This window comes from Camelus bactrianus, chromosome 26, assembly GCF_048773025.1.
Source record: "Camelus bactrianus isolate YW-2024 breed Bactrian camel chromosome 26, ASM4877302v1, whole genome shotgun sequence".
In the NCBI taxonomy this organism is placed as follows: Eukaryota; Metazoa; Chordata; class Mammalia; order Artiodactyla; family Camelidae; genus Camelus; species Camelus bactrianus.
In genome coordinates, this window is record NC_133564.1 from 2518323 (window position 1) to 2534500 (window position 16178).

The following is a 16178-nucleotide window of genomic DNA, read 5'->3' on the forward strand; positions in this document are numbered from 1 at the left end:
ACTATGGTTACCAGAGGGGAGAAGGTGTGGGAAGGAATAATTTGGGATTTCAAGATTTGCAGATACTGACTATGTATAGAATAAACAGCAAGTTTATACTGTATAGCACAGGAAAATATATTTAATATCTTATAGTAACTTATGTTTAAAAAGAATATGAAAATGAATACAGGTATGTTCCTATATAACTGAATTGTTGTGCTGTACCCAAGAAACTGACACAACATTATAAACTGACTAGACTTCAATGAAAATATTTTTAAATAGACCAATAAGGAAAAAAAAGAAAAAGGATATTATCAAACCAAAAGAATAAAGTACTGATTCAGGCTACAATATGGATGAACCTTGAAACTTTATGCTAAAATAAGCCAGACACAAAAGGACAAATAGTGCCCTTTTAGATGAACTGTATCTAAGCGTTTACTGTACTACTCCTGTAAATTTTCCGGAGGTTTGAAATCTATCAATATCAAAATAAAATGTATTATTCATTAAAAATATAAAAGGATTCTTTAAAGGAGGGCTTTAATTATTAAATGCAGAAGTGCAATTAAAGCTCCTGGAACAACACTTTGCACGTCCACAGACAGTCACTGCTTTCACTGCCACTCAGAGGGTGGTGCCAGCGCTGATGAAGGCTGCCTCCACTCGCTCCCCTGCAGAGAGTTGTGAGAGCCTGGGCTCTGACAGGCAGGGTGACGGTGACCCTGGGTCAGACACAGCCATGCCCCAGACTCTGCGATAACCAACTTTCTTATACAAACTGCTCCATGTAACATAAACACGCTACAGGGATGTAACTTACAACACAGGGAATATAGCCAATGTTTTACAATAACTATAAATGGAGCATAACATTAAAAATTGTGCATCTATTGTACACCAGAAACTTATATCATATTGTAAATTAGCTATACCTTTATAAAAAATTAAAAAATAATTTAAAAATGTTATCTCTTTAGTAGGCAATTTGGTTTTTAAGTAAATACTAAACAGCTTAGAATGTATAAAAGCATTAAAGTGTGATGTTTGTTTACATATTTATTTAATTTCAGCCTCCTGCTAAAAGAGAAATTAAACAATTTTTTTAAACACAGCTTAAAAACCATAACAACAAATAGACAAAGTGAGAGTGAAGAGAAAATGGAGATTCAATAATTACTGAAATATACAGGAGAGCCTATTCTCTGGGCTCTGATCTTTAAGGATGTTAGCTCTTCTGCACTTATGTAGAGAGTTTCAAGTTGCAAAATAAAGAATAACCTTATTTTTGTTGAAGGTTTTACAGGGGCACCATGATTTCACCCACATGGACAGCTGCAAGGACAAAGGACACCAAGGACAAACAATTCGTACAGCAAGAAGTTTGCAACAACCAACCACACCCCCTCCCCTTTGCAGTATAAAAGGAGCATGAATTCTGACTTGGGGAAGAGGGTTCTCCAGGAAATCAGTCTGACATCTTCTGGGTCTGCCAGCTTTTCAGATAAAGTCACTATTCCTTGCCCCAACACCTCATCTCCCAGTTTATTGGCCTGTCATGCGGCAAGTAGAATGAGTTTGGACTCGGTAACAAAATACATTAGAGTTAGTATGTCTCCACTTCTTCCTCATTTCCAATATGTAGCATGCACATCATTTATGATCTAGTGAAAATAATTCATCAAAGACAACAATAACAAGAAACTCACCTAGCTATCAACACTGAAGTCACAACCTATTAATTTTACATGCCATTTAACAACAAAACCAAAAAACTTAATATAAAGGCTTGATTCCATGGAAATAAAATTATTTCTAGTCCTACAAAACTTTTTCTTTTCTATTTTCTTTTGTTTTCATTATTGAAAGGAAAATAAAAATCAAATCATTTTATTTCACGTATTTTTGTTATAGCTACATATTTTAAATACTACAAAGAGGTTTAAATTGCAACAAAAAAAGTTCACATATTAGTATAAATATATATATACAATCAATGGGGATTAGGAAAAGAATATACATTTAATAAAAACCCACTGCACATCCAGTCTTTTACAAGCATATCCTGGAATATAATCTCTATGATCCAGGGGTTCCCCACCCCCATTCTCATTGCCAACTCCCTTAGTAATCAACTACCAAGGCACCAGCATAGAACCACGCAATCAGTATTTTAGGTATAAGTGAGGCAATTAGCTCATTCAATTCTAAAACAAAAACCCTAAAATAAATACTGAACTTATTTACAGATAAAGAAAATTAGACACAAAAAAGTAAACTTTCTTCCTCAACTTCACGAAGCTATTAACTGGTAAAGGCAAGATTTGAACTCGTCTGCCTGATTCTAAAAACTAAGGTGGAAATCCCATTCCACTTGTGATGGTCCAGCAGCACAAACTATCACCCTATCTTTGTTCAGATCAAGCCTTAGACAGCCTGAGACAGCACCCCTTTCCTATGGAATTCGAGGGCAAATGATAAAATTAAGGGTTTTATATCCAGCAGTTTTCTTAGGTCTCATTTACATAAAGTGTCAGCAGGTCAGCAGAAAAACTCTGGGCAATGTGAGTGGGTCCAGAGCTTTTTGCTGATAAGAAACTCAATCTATCAGGATAGAGTGACATTCCCATGAGAGGCCACATGGACATAAACTAAAGGCAGCTGAGCAATGAAAACTAGCAAGACCCTGGAACTCAAGCAAGAAGGATACCTGCCATCCCACACCCATTTGCCTCTTCATCCATGTGGACACAATGTCAGGAGACCCAGGTTCTTGTCCAAGTTACACCATCATGGATTCTCACCCATAAACAGTTACGATTCTATGCTGTCTTAAGTCCTTTCCAACTCAAATATGATGACACCAATATCTAAGCAGAATCTCTATGTCTCCACTTCCTCTCTTCTAGTAGGAGAATAATTCTATGGCCACAGAGAAATCCAATAAAAAACCATGCATGAAGCCAGGAGAAAGTCTGCTTAAGAGACTTTGCTCTCACGCTCAGTGAATGAAAACTCAGAAAAAGTGGTCCTTCTCCCTCAGGAATTGAGAGGTAGCCAGATGTGTGTGTGTGTGTGTAAATCAAATACAGTCAAGTCTGGGATGTGAACAGATTTTTTTATGTCACTGTCATTTCTAGGGAATGAGCCAACTTTTAAAGTAATTTGAATCTAGTGTTCTGAGAGAGTCTCAGGTTCTTTTGGTGGAGGAAGGGAAAGGAAAGGAGGAGAGGTAATGAAGCAAAGGAGTAAGTATACTGCTAGGGAAAGGCAAATCATTAATTTTGTTCCTACTGGCATAACATACAAATTAGGAACTGTCTTTCTCCCGATGTCTTGTCGAGCACTGAGTTGCAGAAGAAGCGACAGCCTATTTCTCACTGAGCTTGTGACTATACGTGACATCTTGTAGACAAAGATAATTTACCCTGAACAAATGCTAGCAGCAGGTTGTAATTCTCCTGTTTTGAGAGACAAGAAAACAGGAGTTCAAAGAGGGTAGATAACTTGACAAAAGTCAGAGGACCAGTAAACAAGAGAGGATGAATTCAAACTCAGATCTGAATGCAGAGTCTCATCTTCCCACTCCCAAGACTGGAAAATCCTTAACACACAGGCTCCCCAGCTCCGCTGCATTGTTCCTGGCACCAAGCATCTCCCATGGCAGAGGTCTCCAGTTCTCACAGACACAGCGCTCTGTGCAGCCAATGAGCTTCATCGGATCTTGATCACCTACCTGCCACGCCCACCAGGCTTCACCATACAGGCAGGAAAGCTGGCTTTCAAGTGCATACGAAGCCACCCCCTGTCTAACCTGGGTTCTTCTGGGGCTTCTCCAGCCTAAAGGCAGCCATGAAACTGCTCAAAGTTTGTACATGAGCCACACTACCTCTCTCCATCTGTCTCCCCACCTATACTACTTAGCTATGACCATTTTGAGAATCTTGGAAACAAATTTTTAAAAACACAAAAGAAAGGATTCTGTAACAAGTACTTAATACTTACAATTTTAAATGACAAATTACAAAGTGAGTATTTACAAACCGAATCTGCCTTCCTACGTGTCAGTTTGAACAGTTAAAATATATAATAGCAAAAAATTTTCACATACAAAATTAACAAAAACATCAACAATAATCTGGAATAAACTCTAAAACAATGCCCATGTTTTACATGGAGAAAGTACAGGACTTTACTGAGTGGTAAAGTAAGAGGTGTGAATGTAGAGACATCAACATATTGTATGGAGGAAAGTAGTTTTGTAAAGATGTACGTTCTCCGAAATATAATTCAAAACTTACTAAAAAATCCCATGACAACTCTTCTCTGTTTTTTTTTTTAACTTGAAAAAATTATTTTAGAATTCTTCAGGAATAATAAAGTCATAATACTAGCCAAGAAAATTAGGGATGGAAAAAAGAATCAAAAAAAATCGCATTGTCAGATATTAAATAAATTTTTACAATATGTTAGATATAGCACTGGAATAAGAAAGTAAAATTGACAGAAATAAACCATGAGCTCAAAAAGAGACTCTAGTATACATAAGTAATTTTTACAGGTGGGATTTCAAATCAAAGAGCCAAGTATGAATTCAATAATTGTCTTGGGACAATCAGAGAATCACCTGGAAAAAACAAATTCTATTCCAGTCATAATGACAACAAGAAAAATTACAGATAGTGATGTAAATATTAGAAAGTACTAATAACAGCAAATATAACTCTTTGCTCATATTAATTCAACTTCTCCTCTCTATAACAAGTACTATTATCATCTCCATCTTAGAGATTAGAAAAACCTACAGAAGAGATATATACCATTATAAGAAAGTATTTCTAAGAATAAAATCAAGGATAAAACCCAAGGAGAAGACATTTACTATCTTAAGATTATTTTGGGCCACAACAAAAATAAACCTACTGAACAAAATGAAAGGCAAGATATGACAAGTAAAAGGTCTGTGATACATGTTGATGAAGACAAGGGGTTAATGTTCATAACATACAAAGAGCTGTCACAAAGCAACAAGAAGCTCCCTCACTTAAATGTGTGCAAAGGACAAAAGGGATCATTCACTTTTTAAAAGTCAGATGGCTAATGAGTGAAAAATGCTCAATACCTCTCTGGTCATCAAGTGCAAACTAAAACAAAGAAAAAGCACTTTTACTCATCATATTGGCAAATGTTTTTAAAAGATATTCTAGCTAGTGTCCATCTTTGAGAGAACAAACTGTTAGCGAACTTTTTGGAGGACGACATATCAATGGATATGCAAACTCTGAAAAACGTGTGTACACACACACTGAACTCCACTTTTAGGAATCGTTTCACTTAGAAAAAAAATCAGTTCAAAAACATGTACTCATCAGAGCATTTACACAGCACTTTTTACAATGGTGGGAAGAAAAGCTGAAGTGAAATCATATCCAGCGATAGAGAATTGGTTACATAAGTTATTCTACATCTTTTCATTCCCCACAGGAGAAGGAATTTCTAGAGTCACTTGAAAGCAGCCTGTGATGTATGTAGTTGTCACATCAAGGGACTGAATTTCCAGAAACCTTAACTAAAGGAATACTCATTCAAGGTCACAGGAATGTTTGTAAAAGAAGGATGCCAGTCAAACACCATTTCTGACAGTGGAAAATGGAGAAAACTTAAGTATCCACCATCAAGACAATGATGCCATAAATCAAGGCGAGCTGTAGGCACTAAGGGGCCAGCGTTTCGGCGTGGTCCAAGGCCTTGTCCACAGTACTCTCCCACCGAAAGTGTCCTTGCACAAGAGACCAAACCTACATATCAGGAGACCCCTCTACTCTATCTGAAAGGACCGGGTGAGTCTGGAGTGGGAGGAAGTCTATGATATACCCCTGAGTGAATAAACTGAGCTGCAGAAAACATATAGTATGGCCTTATTTTTCAATAAAGCATATATACACACACATATAGATAGATTTCTGATATACGTGTATGTATGAATGTGTATATATATATGACACAAGCATAAAGGTCATGACATATATACACCACATTTTCAGCAGTTTTTACTCTCAGGAAAAAAGGGGAATGGATGTAGGGGCTTTTTGGTACCACCACAGTTCTCTTTTCAGTACTTCAGTTAAGTATACTTGGAATTTCAAAGTTTATTTAAGTCCGAACTAAAATGGAAGATGCCTCCACAAGACAGAATGCTATACTGGTCATTAAAAATCATGCAAGGGGGGATAGAATATTGTAGAAAAACGTGAAATAAGCAGAATGGAAAATGGAGGTCTCCACACAGAAAAAGGCACAGAGTGCTCGCTGGTTTTTATGACAGAGGAGATACACAATGATGAAAAGAACAGAAAATAGATGTTAAAGTGTTAATTATTAACTCTGAGTAGTGGGATCAGGATAGACCCTTTTGCCCCTTTTTTCAGACTTTTATATTAAATACACATTATTTTTCTTCTAAAAAAAGCATTTTTAGATGTCTAGTACCACACATTGAAAAAAATACACGAGTACTTACAGAAACAATAACTAGGAGACACGGCAGCAGCGCCACACAATGTAGAACGGGCGATCCTGATTAAAACCACGCAGTTACATAAGGACCCACAAAGTGAGAGCACCTGCTGTAACAGGGCGTGGCCGCCTTCTATTTGCCAGTTGTGTCTTCAGGGCTGAGGCAGTTCTGAGCACGGCCACTGTCAGTGCTGGTGTCTGGATGGATGTCACTGGAGGTGAGGGCACCTGCAAGCCGAGAGGAAGAACAGAAATCATCCTCTGCTTTTTCTGTCTTGTTTCTCTGTTACTTTTAAAGAGAGGCATAAATAAGATAAACTAAATCTTCCCTACTAAAATTTCAGTAATGAAACCGTTTTCAAAGTGTTCACAACTTATATTCTGACTATAACTGTCTTTTCAACAAAGCATCATATTTATTAAATGTTAATTAACTCAGTTAATTAACTACCTGTTAAAACCTATTAAAGAACATGAAATGCACTACGTGAAAGCACCACGCCTGCAGTAACAACTTTAGCTGTCTTCACGGCAGTGCAGTCAGCCCCCACCATCCCGTAGCCCTGAGCTCCTGATGCTGGTAAGAGAACACGCTGCCGCCTCAGATGGAGAGAAACGGTGAAAGTGTTTTCTGAAATCTACAGCACTGACAAAACATAACTGACAAATCCCAGGCTCCTTTGAGGCTGTCATTTTATGTTTCTGATCAACACCCGTCAATGAGCAGAACCACCCCATTTCCGAGCCATGGGACTCACGTGGGAAGCAGTTTTGGAGAAATTTCCAGGTATAGAATGTAACAAACTATACATAGAACTCTGAAAAAATAAAAGATTCAATACCCTGATTTTGGAAGACACTCAAAATATTCTCCTAAGCCTTAGTAGCTGGAAAGGCTGGGCTTATCCTAAGCCACTTATTTATTTCACAGCCAGTGAGCATCTCCCATAAACCCTGTTTCCCTGTGTCTGCTGGGAGCCTCAGGCACACTCTTGCTGTCGATCATATAAGTCACAGGGCAGACGCGTGTGTCTCACGCCTGCAACCCTAACACAGGCCCACCTCCTAGCCTCACAGTTTGAACTTGGCCCCATTTTCTAACCTGCTTATTTGGTATCTGTTCTTCTGTAAGCTGCCTGAAATGCTTTTTGGAACAAGTCAGAAGAATGAGTGTGTAGATAAATGGACAGTTGGACAGGTGAGAGGTGGGCAGACAGACAGAGAGACTCCAAGAAAAGGGGAACAAAGAAAATTCCCTATGCAGAACCCTCTTCTAGTCAGGGAAGAAAACCGCCACGGAGACGTGTGAAGAGGCAGGTGGCTTAGGGCTGTTTCCTGGATTCCATGAAAAGTCACACCAAGAGATGAGAGGGTAGAACTATAAATAATAAAAGAAAAAAGCATGCATGCTTGAAAAATATATCTACAATATGTACTTTCTAAAGAATAGATTCAAATCAGCAGGGCCCAATAACACAATCCTTGGGTATTTACAGAAATGAGAATCCCATCTCCAAACCACAAGGCATCCCTTAGAAGCACTGAGAGTCTTCACGGGGCGGTCATAAAGCCGTAACCGCAAAAGCTATGCTCTCCTGCACTTACGAGGAACGAGAAGCTGTGCTAGGGCTGCCCACGTGTGTCACTTACACCCCCCAGCACCTCTATGGGGGGGACGCCTAGCGAGCCCCGTCTCTGCAGGACAGAAAACTAGTCCGAGAGACGCTAAGCCGGCCTACCACTTCTCCATTTCACAGGACTGGTCATTCCAGAGCAGGACTCAAACTCGGACCCACGTTTGTTATCACGTTTCTACCGTGCTTTGTGTGCTTATTTTGTGTATAATACATTTGTTTCTGGCATGAAAGGACATTTTATAAATGATCGGTTGTCTTGCCTATCTCTTTAGCTCACAATCATTACATTTTTGAATTGTACTCTTTTCCCCTGGAGAAAGGAACGGAAAGAGCAGTGGTCAGAATGAGCTGGGGCTCCATTCTTTATCTGTTACCTCATCTCATCCAAGTCCCCAACCAGGGAGAAGGATCAAATGTCCTCTTCATCTTTTAAAGAGAGGTCTCCAGTGATGGTGACTTACTCAACTCCAAAACCAAGTCTGGGGGAAGGGCACATGCAGCAACCAGAGCAGTATCATATATAGGAAGGTGAAAAGAGCTCAGGGGGTCAGCCTGATTTAATTTCAATCGAGAAAAGAATACCACAAACTAAAAATACTAGCATGCAATGGATTGGGTCTTTCGTGACATCTAGCAAGTTTCCACAGCCCATATGTAACATTATCGTGAACTAGTGAAAGGAAGAGTCCACAGATAGGGAAAATCAATGCCACAGGCAGGCTGAAACCCAGGCTGGAGGAAAGGAAGGGAAAGGGCATAATTAAGAAAAGGGGAAAGTCTGGGAAAAAGATATCATCACAAGGATTCTCAAGCATCATTCAGCAATCATAAAATCATTCATTCAAGAAAGAGTTACTTAGGTCTTATTTTGTGCAAGATTTTACAGAGGGAAAAGAAAGACCGCAGGGTCCATGGTAGCAGAAAGGGGCGGGGCTATAATACAGTTCTCATTCTGGTATCTTGCACATTTTTACTCAGTATAAAGGGAAAATATAAAGTAAAATAATACTATGTAAACTCTACACATGGATGAAATAAAATTAAAGAAGACCTAAATACCTGGACAGACACACCACGCACATTCCTGGATCAGATGACAGTGCTCTTGGAATGTCAGTGCTCCACAGAGCGATCCATATATTCAACGTGGTCTCGATCACAATCCCAGTGGGGTCCTCTGCAGTAACTGACTAGCTGCAGCTACAATTCATATGGGAATTCGAGGGTCTCAGTAACCAAAACGTACTTGAAAAAGAAGAACAACGTTAGAGGACTTGTAATTCTCAATTTCAAACCTTACAACTGTATCTCCAGGTGAGATTAGAGGCCATTTTAACTTATTACTGTGTTTATCCTTATTTTCTAAATTCTCTACAACGAATATACCTGTTAGAATAAGAAAAATAAAAAGTAAGGTATCTTTTAAATCATGCACAACGATTCATTCATTGGGAAAAAAATTATTTTAAATATAAAGAGATAAACAAATATCTAGTGAAAAAGGACTACTTAAAAACAAGTGTGTATTTACATTTTTAAGAAATTGAAAACTGAAGAGCACAAACACATCAAGTTTCAAGGGAGACAAATACAACATATCAACACTTATTTTCAAAAATTCTAATTGAACAATGAAAACTCAAGAAAGGGAATATCGTGATTGACAGCCAACTGCAAACACATGGAGAGCAAATGCCTAGAAATCACAGTTCCTTTAAATCTGCTACTAACTCAATAGGAGAGGAAATTTCTCCCTGAGGGGACAGTAGAATCCCATGCATAAGACAGGATACACAGTACAAACTGCACTAGAATCTGGGGTGATTTTCTTAGAACAATTCTGAAGTTACAACATTGCTGAAAAACTATAAAAACACTGACAGACAGATTAAAACACACAGTCATATATATTATATAGAAACATATGAATTCTGCTCCCATATTACATAGAAATACAAACATATTTGTGCATTTATAGGCACTGATTACTTTATCTCAGATAGAATATTTCAACTAAAACAAAAAATCAATAATACACACCTCTTGTCAAATCTACTTGATAAGTTACTCTGCTATGTAACCATAATGTGTCTAAGATAGATCTAAAATTGGTGAAAAAGATCTTTGTATGGTTTCTTGAATTCTTCTCAAAATTCCAAGCTTAATTTTAAAATAGATCTGAGCAGTATTTCTATATTATCTTTGCCCTTGTGAAATGAACAACATAGTCTGTTGTCAAAATTCTGTCCTTACAATGATTCACAAGCACCGTATCCTCACAAAACTGCTGGACAGCAAGGCGCTATCCAGACACTGTGACCAAACAAATGAAACACAAGGAAGTCAGTGACACTATTCTGGAGGGCATATAATCTGTGTCAACACCGGGTTTTTATTTGATTGGTTTGATTGGGTAGCAAGATGAAATCAATCAAGTACTTTCTTCTTTGAGCATGCTGTAAGTCATGACTCTTTTCAGTGTCATGAGCAGGAAAGAGTTAAGCATGACTTGATTAGGTCAAATAGCAACAATCATCACCGGAGAGTGAGTAATAAAGAAGTTAACTGATAGCAATACTTCTGCCTACATGAGACCTAAAATAAATCTACACTGATATCCGAAAGGAAAATGAGGAGATGAGGTCCCCAAAGAGAAAATAAACTAACAAGAAATCAAAAACGGAAACAGTTTTTCATTAACGATTCCAGGAAAGAGTGGAGCATGTTGGTGAAAAGCACAGATGTTGGGGACAAACATGAGGGTCTGAACTCCCACAGCACTGGGTAGCTGTGACACTGATACGTCAGTGAAATTTTCTGCATCTCAGTCTCCTATCCATAAACTGGGGACAAAAACCGCACCCATCTCCTACAACTAGAACGGTCCTACGAATTAAGTTATTTTATATATAAAATTTTAAATAAAATACCTCAGATTTTAAATAATACCCCAAAAGCACAAGGAACAAAGAAAACAGAGATAAATTGGAGTTCCTCAAAATTTAAAACTTTGCTTCAAAGAGCACCATCCAGAAAGTGAAAAACCAATACACAGGAGAAAATTTTTTCAAATCATTTATCTCATTAGGAATTTGTATCTCCAAATGAAAAAAAAAAAAAAAAACCCTACAACTCAACAATAAAAAGGCAACTCAATTAAAAGGTGAATAAAAGATCTGAAAAGGTATTTTTCAAGGAAAATATACAAATGGCCAATAAGCACAATGAAACGATGTTCAATATCATTAGCTCTAAGGGAAATCAAGTCAAAACCACTAGAAGAAACCACTTCACACCCACAACAATAGGTTATAATAAAAAAAAATAACAAGCACTAATGAGGACACAGAGGAAGCGGAGCTCGCAGCAGTTGCTGGTGAGGACGTAACACAGCGTGACCATTTTGGTAAACAGCCTGGCAGGTCCTCAGGGAGTTGAACATTTGGTTTTTGAATGACCCAGCAATTCTGCTGTCTGGGCACACACGTAAGAGAAATGATAACAAATGTCCACATAAAAACTCCTAAAGGAATATTCGCGGCGACACTACTCATCACAGCCAAAAAGCAGAAACAACCCAAATGCCTATCACCTGATGAATGGGTAAACAGTGGAGCCCAGCCATACAGAGGAATATTATTCAGCAATAGCAAAGCATAGAGTACTGACCCAGGCCACAACGTGGACAAACATTGAAAACGTTACTCAGTGTGAAAGAAGTCAGTCACAATAGACGGTTCCACTTACATGAAGTGACTCGATTTAAATGAAATGTCCAGTACAGGCAAATCCACAGAGAGAGAAGAGTGGCTCATTGGGGAAGGGGGAGGATGGGGAAGATGGGAATATCTGCTTATGCATACGGGGTTTCCTGTTGGGGGGAAGAAAATGTTCTAAGATTGAATGGGATGCACAATTCTGGGCATAGAGTAAAAACCGCTGTACATTTTAATGGGTGAATTGTATTAAAATTGTTAAGAAAAAAAGCACCTCGGGCCAGTACCTTCCCATAGTAAATGCAAATTGCTAAATTTTATTACAGGAAGAAGAAACTGCCCTCAGCATGAAAGCAGGAGATCAGCAAATGTGAGTTAACCGAAATTGGACAAGAGCATTTCACTTGAAACAGTTGCTGAGTGTACACGAAATATTCAGAAACAGGAAAATTAGTTTCACATCACGAAGAAGCATTCTGCTTCAAATGCAGATCAAGGATTCGGCAAGCCCAGCTGCTAGAAATGACCAGAGAAGAAACCTGTTCTGTAAAACAAGCACCAGAGCCAGCAAGGAAGTGGTGATGAGGAAAGCAGGCGGCCGAAAATCTGGAACAGTTTGCTAAAAATAATTTCTCCACTGAAAGTTCAAAAATAAAATGAAAGTGATGTAATGCTCTGTTGACCTCACGTGAATGGGCTTTCTTCGGTTCTCGACTGTTCTGTAACCCCGATTGAGAGACTCAGGAGAATCAGCATGGCTCCTGGGAGTCCCCAAATGTCTGCCCACCAGCACGCTGACCACCATCACATCTGCCAGGGTTGAATTGCAGAGAACAGACCAAATTCTGAAAGGAAATGTTGACAAGGGAAGGAAAGGCTGCAGTCAGTCCTGGGACAGAGACCCTTTGAGCAGAAGCCAGAAGGCTTCAGGTGAACTGCAGTGGCCCTTGGGCAGGAAGGGACCACGGGGGAGCATATCTCAATTCTCTCCTCTCTCTCCCTCGAGTAGGAGAGATAAAGCCTGCATACTTCTCACCTGGAACTGTGGCATCTGGCTGGCAGAAGTCTTACCAGCACGGAATGATTATTCAAGACTCTGTGTAAAAAGTCAAGAAATCGAGAGGGAGTATGGAGCCAACTCCACGAGCCTCTCAAATGCTCCCATATTTATTGTGTATAATCAAAGGAAAAATTCATCAAAAGTTGTGAGATAGTAAGGAGGAACTTCGGGAAAGACGGGATGAGGCAGAGATTGTAAAATCCACAATGAGTAAAAAGGATTAGTGTATCTTTAGGGAAGTCATGGGGTGAGGGGAACAAGATACATTTTTAGATATGTGAATTACAAAGCAGACCACCAGACCAGCCAGGTCCTTGTTTTGGGGATAATAGGCTATCTAACAGCACACAAGCCCAGCGTTTATAGCTGAGGGCCACGGTCCTTGCTTTGCAACCAGCAGAGTGCTATCTAAAACCTCAACTATGCAAGCAAAGCATTGTCTCTGCTTTTTAAGGCAAGGAGACTGGTGTGAGGATGCACAGGCACTTGCTTACAAAGCAGTTTCTAAGCATATTTTTTTCTTATCAAAGTTCACAGGCGGCTGGGGTATGTTACAGTTTGTTAAACCAGTCATGGGCTTTCACATGGAACCATTATGGAGGACACCCTAGGATGACAAATCCTGCCTCTGGGTCTTTTCCTGCCATCTTCAGCCACTCTAGCAGGGTCTAGGCACATCCGTGAATAACGATCCTACAGAACCACCCACACTCTTAAATCCTGGTGCTTGAAAATTAATTTTAGCTCTACACAACTTACCGTAGAAAAGTTTCAGAAATAAAAGATATGATATCCCTTTTATATCTCATCATATTACTGATTTTTTTGATTGCTCTAAGCTGCTTCTACTTGGTAAAGCACATAATTCTACAGGTGAATTCAGTAATTTCCATTGGGCATATCTATCCATTTTGGGCTCGCTAACTTCTATTGGTCAAATATCGATACACTTAATTGATTTATTTGTTTATCAATTTCAGCCGGAAGGAGAGGGAGTGTCACTCTTTTCCTCAGCCCACCCTCAACTCTTTTCTCATCAGCTCAGGACTCCTGAAAACAAAACAAAGTATTTGTTTCCCTTCTACTCTTTCCACAAACACAACAGGAAACATCAGCCTGGAGAAAGAATTCAGCACAAATATTAAAACAGAAATCTACAAACCTGAAGCAACTCCATCTCCGAATCATGATACACAATGAAATGAGAGTAAGTGTGTCAGGCACAAAGCATGCGTGAGACTGACCACCTCATTTCTATTCTTCAAAGGAAGGAAGGTTTTTGTATTGTTTTATCATTCTTTGTCATTGTTTCTGATTATGCCAAAAAATAGTTTATGAAATAATTATGCACTGCAATAACAGATTTTTATTGTATCAATTATAGATGGCATTCAGAGGGGATAGGAAAACCCAGCTCTGTAAAAAATGCAAAATTTCTTCCCCTGTTAAGAACACGTATACAAAATGCAACAGAGAATTCAAATTCTTGTGGAGAGGAGCAAAAGCCACAGAACAAAAGCAAAGTCATTACAATGAGTCGATTCAAAATTCACTGGACATACATGCTCAATGCATTCAAAGAATTTTAAAGGCACACTGCAAACCATTCACTTAATGATCTGCAGGCTAGAGGAAGCATTTCCCTCTTTAACAGACAACAGAAATCAATAAGGTGCCCCAACAAACAAGGACCAAAAACAATCAGGTTTTTAACGGTTCTCATAAATCAGCATGTTCTAAATATCAAAATCCAGAAATTTTAAACATTCATTCAAACCACAATGAAACAAGCATTTCAAAAAAAAAAAAAAAAAAAAAAAAACTAAGCACACAGATCATGTACATAGATTAATGAGCATGTCTTGTACAGCTGGAAGAAAGAACAGGTTATAGCCTTTTACTTGAAAAATAAAACAACTTTTAAAGATAACTGCTAAAACACATTTCATCATTCAAGTTGCCTTCAAAAATCTGAGGCACTTGTATCTGATCAGAAAGGCAATTCTGAGTAATAGTATGTTACAATTCAGCGCCAGTTTGCTTTAGAAGAAAAAAGAAAAGCTACTGTTCCTCAAATCCTTCACAGAGTGTGAAGTGCCTCCCGGCCTCTTTCTCCTCCCATTTTCTAAGCTCATGCTCCCCAACCCTTCTGAAACAAGTATGACAACCTCTTATTCCCAATATGCCAAATGACAAAAGAATATCAATTTATTTGTGTAAATATATGCCTACACCTTGAACTGGAGGAAAAAGGTATCAGAAGTCTATATGGAACTTATTTCTACCTTCCTGAAATCACACACACAAACGTTCACACAGACACAGACACATACCCCCTGGATTATTGGACACTTCAAAAGCTTAGGAATTCCAACTTCTAGAAGATAACTTTGTAGTTATTTTAAAATACAATTCTGTCAGCTTTTGAAAGCCTTGATCATCTGCTAAACCATCCAAATATCAAAGAGACCCAATTAGCCTTCTCTGTAGAATGTAATTTCCATTGATGGCAAAACAGACCCTAAGAATTACTGGATCAAAGACTCGTGTTTATCACTACCTATCATCGTTTTTAAGCACATTAACAGATTCAGAAATATATGTCTCAACAACATTTATTCTTATTGAAATAGCAAACGTGTTCAATTGTCTATAAAGAGACTAGGTCCCATGATGGTGTTTAAGATCTATTTTGTGTATTGCAATATTTATTTTCAAGTGCAGACAAGGAGGGTGTGTATTACTCAGTTGTAGAGCACCTACTTAGCATGCACAATGTCCTGGTTTCAGTCCCCAGTACCTCCAAAAAAATAAATAAAAATAAGTGCATATTTAAAAATAAGAATAAAGTTATAAAAAATACAGACTAAAAACCACTGCAATCTAGCTGCTACAATTATACTAAAAAAACAAGGGTTTCTATCAAACACTGACTATATGCCAATCACAGAGACAATCACAAATCACACCTGACAACCATCACGTGTGATTCTCAGCAAACCTACTAAGTAGACACGGATGAGCAACCCGGCAGTGCGGATGAGGAGACGGATCTCGGAGGAGCCGTGGACGCTGACCGTCCTGCTCCCCGTGACACCACGTCAGCCCAGGGCAAGCGCTGACAGAGCTGCTCTGAGGGGACACCCAGCTGCATGGAGCCTTGGGGCACTGGGGAGTCACAGAAAACACTAAAAATTGTTCGGTGAAAAACCAGCTCAAATATACTACATTGTGCCACATCCTTTAAACAGGGAACATGACTGA

General features: G+C 38.7%; 1 protein-coding gene across 46 annotated transcripts in view; it reads right to left on the reverse strand.

Annotated features, from left to right (window-relative positions):
- LOC141575151 (uncharacterized) overlaps positions 1-16178 on the reverse strand; it is a 188902-nt gene that overhangs the window by 73582 nt on the left and 99142 nt on the right. For all 46 annotated transcript variants that reach the window (XM_074353747.1, XM_074353735.1, XM_074353745.1 and 43 more), the window contains 2 exons: positions 9198-9383; positions 6506-6729 (listed from right to left, as the gene is read on the reverse strand). The gene's annotated coding sequence lies outside the window, so the exon portion shown is untranslated. The remainder of the gene's footprint in view (positions 1-6505; positions 6730-9197; positions 9384-16178) is intronic.